Here is a 6,000-nt window from a genome sequence, read left to right as displayed (position 1 = left end):
CTCAACGTTCACAGCTTGCAACATAATTTTTAAAGATTCCTCACAAATTTGGTAGGTATTAAGTCTTCCACAAAAGTAACAGAAGAGCAATAAGAGGAGCAGGCCACTGCTACAGAAGACACATGGCTAGTAGTAGGAGCTTGCCTCTCAGCTGACCATAAAAACAGATCAGTACCTTTCAGTTGGCCATTAGCCTTCCCAGGTATCATCTGCTTTTCTTCTTTAAGGAGCCAGCATATCAAATACCCCAAAATAACAAAAACAAATTATAACTAGGTTACAAAAACTAACCTAAAACAGAGAAGGCCTGATTTTCATTTACATTAAGGTCAATTTACACGGGTCTGGCAATGTAAGGGGCCTTCTAAATAAGAATCAGGCCATAGATCTTCAAGAACATAGGGTCTTACATTCCAATGAACTGGTTAGTGAACAAAGGGGCAAAAAAGAAATCAACTCAAGGGAACTGAGCTCAAAACTACAAAGTAATGAAAAGTGTCAACACACAAAAGTCACCCCTAGGTTCTCAAACAACCACCAGCGATACCCTCAAGCAAAGCCATCTTGGCTTATACCAGTCATTGACATCAGCTCCCTTTCACCATTGTCTTAAATCAGAGCTGCTGAGAACAATCGCCTGCTCTCACTCAATGTCTTCCACTGAGGTTGACTACATTCTATCTGCAGCTTACCCTGGCAGAACCACTGGCGCCATCTTCATTAGAGTAAAAGCTAATGTAAACACATAAAGGCGTTAGTGTAGATAGCAGGGCAAGATGAGTGTTACTGAAAAATGTTATGCACTGTTGCTATGCCTTTAGTGTTAAAAATATCTAAATGTTATATGAGTCTCGGATCCCGCTTTATTTACATAAAATATTTACACATGAAGCAAGACAATTTCACAACTTTAAAATGTATTTTCCTGTTAGATTAATCTTTTCATATGCTAACCACTTTTCAAGTAAACATTTTCATAGTATCCTCTACATGAATGTGGCTAAAAGCTTCCTTGTTATTTTATAGTTACAGCATTTCAAATGTATTCCATTTTGACATGGTTAGGCAACCTGCCAGTTTTACCACTAAATTATAGCAGAGAAAACACTCAGAAGAATTTGATTAGTTTTCTTCTTTCTCTCTGTGTGTAAGAAAGAGAAATTTATATTGAAAATGTAAGTGAGATTCTGAAGAACTGCAGATATCCATATTTGTGGTGGTAAAAATGTACACAAGTTTTTGGAATTATATCTTATTTCTAATACTGTTTTATATTAATGCTGTATTTTTCATTTTTATCAACATCATCTACAGAAATGCTTGAAAACCACAAAGCTAGACAAAAGCTAAGATGTTGGGCTGTGAAGTTCAGGGAATTGGTAATGGGCAATGGAGTCTTTCCCTTGCTAGTTCTATAGTGCCTTCAATCCAAGGATCTGAAATTCTTTACAAATATTAATGAATGAAGTCACATAAGATCCCTGTGAGGTAGGTAAGATTATTAATATTTTACATATGAGGAAGCTGAGATATAGAGAGGTTAAGTGATCTGCACAAGGTGAAATAGCAAATCAGTGATATGAACGGGAACAGAAACTTGAGCTCCTGATTCTCAAATTTCCCTCCTATAGCTTCTAGTACAGTGGTTCTCAACCAGGGATACGTGTACCCCTGTGGGTCTTCCGGGGGGTACATCAACTCATCTAGAGATTTGCCTAGTTTTACAATAGGCTACATAAAAAGCACTAGCAAAGTCAGTAGAAACTAAATTTTCATACAGACAATGACTTGTTTATACTGCTCCATATACTATGCAATGAAATGTAAGTACAGTATTTATATTCCAATTGATTTGTTTTATAATTATATGGTAAAAATGAGAAAGTAAGCCAGGGGTCTTAAACTCAAATGACCACGAGGGCCACATAAGGGCTAGTTCATTGGCCCGAAGGCCACATCACTGACACACCCCCGCCCGTTGCTGCCCCCGGCCCTGCCCCCACTCCACACCTTCCATGAGGCCCTGCCTCTTCCCTGCCCCCATTCCAACCCACAGAGGACATGAAAAAATGGGTGTTCACATCATGTGCTGGCAATACCCCTCTGCCATGTACATTGGTGAAACCGGACAATCTCTATGCAAAAGAATAAATGGACACAAATCAGATGTCAAGAATTATAACATTCAAAAACCAGTCAGAGAACACTTCAACCTCCCTGGTCACTCAATTACAGACCTCAAAGTCGCAATACTCCAACAAAAAAACTTCAGAACAAGACTCCAACAAGAAACTGCAGAATTGGAATTAATTTGCAAACTGGACACCATTAAATTAAGCTTGAATAAAGAGTAGGAGTGGATGGGTCATTACACAAAGTAAAACCTATTTCCCCATGCAAATTTACCTCCCCCCCAACTGTTACTCACACCTTCTTGTCAACTGTTGGAAATGGGCCATCCTGATTATCACTACAAAAGTTTTTTTTCTCTTGCTGATAATAGCCAATCTTAACTGATTACTCTCGTTATAGTTAGTATGGCAATACCCAATTTTTCATGTCCTCTGTGTATATATATCTTCCTACTGTATTTTCCACTGCATGCATCCGATGAAGTGGATTTTAGCCCACTAAAGCTTACGCTCAAATAAATTTGTTAGTCTCTAAGATGCCACAAGTACTCCTTGTTCCTTTTGCTGATACAGACGAACACAGCTACCACTCTGAAACCTCTTAGTAGATAGTGTTGTCTACCTGTCACCTGTCAGAAACGACACTTTAAAAATAAGTAACTGTTTGACTCAAAGTATAAACAGCAACAAGAATATATATTTTCAATGTCAAAATTAATTTAAACATTTATACACTGAAGGTTCAAGTCTCCATCGCTTAATGGCAGGCAGGAGAATTAAGCCTGTTACCTCAGTTAAGGTTAAGAACACCCATACTGGGTCAGACTAGTGGTCCATCTAGCCCAATAGCTTGTTTTCCTGGTCAATGCCAGGTGCTTCAGAGGGAATGAAAAGAACAGGTAATTGTCAAGTGATTCATCCCATGTCACCTATTCCCATTTTCTGGCAAACAGAGGTTAGGGACACCATCCCAGCCCATCTGGGCTAATAGCCATTGATGGACCTATCCTCCATGAATGTATCTAGTTCATTTTTGAGCCCTGTTGTAGTCTTGGCCTTCACAACATCCTCTGGCAAGGAGTTCCACAGGTTGACTGTGTGTTGTGTGAAGAAATACTTCACAATACAATTGGTTAATGAGTTATTTCTGAACAGTTTATAGATTGTGACATTAAAAACTGCTTTGTGTGTGAAAAAAATCTTTAAAATCATGGTGTTGTCTGTTGTGAGGACAAAGTAATGCTACTAGCAGTGACCAGAAGGGGTGCTAAAGATGGTTCTGGATTGGCTGCAGGAATTTGCAAGCTGAAACCCTGAGGCAAGGACAAAGAGGGTGCTGTGGGGAAGAAGCCCAGTGAAAGGTACTGAGAGGTTGGAGGGGTTGCAGTACGAGACTGCCATCTACAGGGTCCTTGGGCTGGGACCTGGAGTAGAAGGCAGGCTTGGATCTCCCCCTCCCCCCCAACCCCTCTTGCCATTGAGGAAGTGGCTATACAATTGGCTGCAGTTGCTACCAAAGGAAGTGGCTGGACAGTGGCCTGCAGTTCCCCTGGAAGTGGGGAGAACAGAATGTGACATGGCTGGAGGGCTGTGTTATGAAGAGGATGTTCTGGGAGTGATGTGGGTCCTGGAGCAGAAGTGATGGCAGCAAAACACCACCAGAAGAGGCCACACTGGCTAGCAGAGCTAATCCCTGGGACAGCCAGCAGGAAGTGCCGCAGTGGTGACTTAACAAACCACTCCAGCTTTCACTCTTTCATAGATATGGTTATGACAGAACCACTCAATCTGTCATAACCAATTACAGCTTGGTGATTCTCTGTTGCTTATTAATGCTATGTAAACCATGTGTACAGTAAGGATATTATACACTGCAGTTAGACACCTGCAGCTGGCCTGTGCCAGCTGCCTCAGGTTCGAGGGACTCAGGTGGCCAGTGGCGCTGGAACTAGAGGTGCTGGGGGGGTGGCAGCACTCTGGCTTGAAGTGGCTTCTATCATATACAGGGTTTACAGTTTGGTTCAATAGCTTTCTGTACCTCCACCATGCAAATTGTTCCAGTACCCCTGTGAGTGGCTGTTTAATTGCAGTGTAGATGTTTAGGCTTGGGCTGCAGCCTGAGCTCGGGGACCGTGTCACATCACTGGGTCCTAGAGCCCAAGCTTCACTCCAAGCATCTACACTGCAATTAAACAGCCTCTTAGCCTGTGTGAGCCCCTTAGCCCAAGTCAGCTGGCATGGGACAGCCCAGGTTTCTAATTGCAGTGGAGATATATTGTAAGGGTCTGATCCAAAGCCTACTGATGTCAATCAGTATATTACCATTAACTTCAATGGGCTTTGAATCAGACCCTGTCTGGGGAATAAAGTTAATGAGCAGACACTTGAGTTAAGTCATAGATTCATAGAGTCCAAGGTCAAAAGGTGCCATTGTGACCTGCATAACACAGGCCACAGAACTTCCCTAAAATAATTCCTAGAGCAGATCGTTTAGAAAAAACATCCAATCTTGATTTAAAAATTGTCTGTAGTTTTCAGTTGAGATGCACCAAACTTTCACGTTGGGTAAATAGTACTTGTGATACACTGAGTCTTTAAACCATATTCTTTACAGTACTTTAAAAGTTGGCTATGTCTACATAGCATTCAATCAATAGCTAAGAAAATATAACCCTGTCAGAGAGGAGAGAGTATGGAGAGGGTAGGTACTGTACACACAGAAATAATTATTTTTAAGTAGAACAGTAAAAATATCCACTTTTACTGCTTTTATTTATGTATGTCATGCATCACTAGGGAAAGTGACCTGTAAGTGCCTCTTCTTTTATGTCTGCATGTTAATGTGATTTTTTGCTTCCATTGAAGTGAATAGTAAAATGCACATAGGCGTCTGTGGTGAAGGATCACGTCCTAAAGGCTGCAGTCCTACAAACATTTATTCATGTGGGTAGTCCTTATTCACACATTGATTCCCCACTGAGGTAAATGGGATTACTTATAGGATGTGAGTAAGGATTTCTCACATGGGTAAGGGTTTGCTTAGGATCATAACCGAAGTGTATAACTTATTGATATGTTTAGAAAGTGTCAGTCCCTTACAGCTTTTGCGACATAGGCAGTCTTCAGTTATCCTCTAATATACTGTGTTCTGAGGAGTATTGCTGTGAAAACATTATTACAAAATAGCATTGCATAAGAGGATAGAAAGCTACAGTAAAACTAGCCAGTCTTCAAAGCACTTGTAGTTCACATTACAAAGCAGGTGAACTCCTAGGCCCTACCAGCACTCCTAGCTATCTTCGAGACACCACTGACTTCCTGAGGAAACTACAATCCTTTGGTGATCTTCCAGAAAACACCATCCTAGCCATAATGGATGTAGAAGCTCTCTACACGAACATTCCACACAAAGATGGACTACAAGCCATCAGGAATAGCATCCCCGATACCATTACAGCAAACTTGATGACTTTGTCCTCACCCACAACTATGTCAGATTTGGAGACAATTTATACCTTCAAGTCAGAGGGACTGCTATGGGTACCCGCTTGGCCCCACAGTATGCCAACATTTTTATGGCTGACTTAGAACAACACTTCCTCAACTCTTGTCCCCTTATGCCCCTACTCTACTTGCACTACATTGATGACATCTTCATCATCTGGACCCAGGGGAAAGGAGGCCCTTGAGGAATTCCACCAAGATTTCAACAATTTCTACCCCACCTCAGTCAGGACCAGTCCACACAAGAGGTCCACTTCCTAGACACTACTGTGCTAATAAGCGATGGTCACATAAACACCACCCTATACCGGAAACCTACTGACCACTATACTTACCTACATACCTCCAGACCATATCACACGGT

The sequence above is a fragment of the Mauremys reevesii genome, linkage group 2, assembly GCF_016161935.1.
Source record: "Mauremys reevesii isolate NIE-2019 linkage group 2, ASM1616193v1, whole genome shotgun sequence".
Classification (NCBI taxonomy): domain Eukaryota; kingdom Metazoa; phylum Chordata; order Testudines; family Geoemydidae; genus Mauremys; species Mauremys reevesii.
The sequence above is the reverse complement of the archived record's forward strand: the minus strand, read 5'-3'. Positions refer to the sequence as shown.